This window comes from Poecilia reticulata, linkage group LG7 (genome assembly GCF_000633615.1).
Source record: "Poecilia reticulata strain Guanapo linkage group LG7, Guppy_female_1.0+MT, whole genome shotgun sequence".
In the NCBI taxonomy this organism is placed as follows: Eukaryota; Metazoa; Chordata; class Actinopteri; order Cyprinodontiformes; family Poeciliidae; genus Poecilia; species Poecilia reticulata.
Window position 1 is genome coordinate 13,195,708 of NC_024337.1, and position 1,449 is coordinate 13,197,156.

The following is a 1,449-nucleotide window of genomic DNA, read 5'->3' on the forward strand; positions in this document are numbered from 1 at the left end:
GCAGCAGGGGGCTGAACTCACCTGACAGGTGAAGGAAGGAGGAACTGCCGGGGGTCAAAGGTAAACCGGACGGCCAAATTCTCTGCGCCAGTTTCTCCTGTTTCCTGCCTGTGACCCAGTTTATACTCTGGGCTGATCCTGGATCAGCAGGAGAGAAGATTAACTTAAAAAAAAAAAAAAAACTTTTGAAATTGATTTTTTTTAAAAATCAATATTAAGCTTTTAGCTGTTTTTCCAGTTAATTTCCATCTGCATGCAAAAATGTTTTACTCCTTGACAAAAGTATTTAAACTACGACGACGTATCACGGCCCATTGTAAATAAATAAATAAATAAATAAATAAATAAATAAATAAATAAATGAGGACATTTCCGCCAGAAAATATCAAAAAGTTTCAAAAGCAGAAAAGCTGCTTGAAAAAATAATTAATTTTAAGATTTTTGGAAAAATCTTAAGATTAATCTCAGAAGTTTTCTTGGGAAAAAAAAAGAGAAGAGAGATTTCAACAGTTTTTTGAACAGTCAAATAATAATAATAAAATCAGATCTAAAATTTTCTCTAGAAAACTTGCAAAATTTAGAGTATGAAAAGTTGCTAGAAAAGACATTTTACAGAAAAAAAAGTTTATGAATGTGAAGTTGAAAAATGAAGCCTAGGCGTAAATTCAACCTGGGAGACTCTCTGGTATCATCAATTACCACGCCTCAGCCAACCAGGACCAGAGCATCGCTCTGCTCCAGCCAATCACCTTGCAAGAGCTCCTTGAAAAGACCAATCAACCTCGGATTCACCAGCTGCAGCCGTATTTCGACCCACCTCCTCCCTGTCTCCACTTTCATCCTGTCAGGCATCTTCCAGGCTCCCTGCAGGCTCCTTCCTCTCTAAGCTGTGCTCCACCACCAGTGGGGAATTTTGTATTTCTAAAATTTGCCTCAATAAATAAAGGTAAGTCTGATCAAAATACAGACTTCTGCAAGTGGATTTAAAAGAAAATACATTTTATGTATCTTATAAATAAAAATAATTTTAAGTGTACATGTAGTTTATTATTTATTTTTGGTTGTAATTCAATATTTTTCTATGTTTAATGCATCTTTCTTGCAGCAGAAAAGTTTTTCTTTCCCACAGTGGAGTGTTCTGCTGCAACCACCAGGGGGCGACAGAATCCACATGATTCAGCATGTGAGCAGCCATTGTACTTTTATTGTCGCTGCTGCCAAAGTTTTTAAACCAAATAGTTTAGCTTCTGATTAACACAGCGGATTCTTTGTTTCTCCATCTTTTAATCCTTCTGACCTGGTTTTACGTTTTCACACTGCAGACTTGACTCACAGGAAAATGGTGCAATAATATGAACATTTGCGCAAGCTTTACAAATCCAGTTTAATTGCCTTTGCTAAACAGAAATTTTAGATTCAATGACAGCTTCTGTTGCATCATTCAAAAGA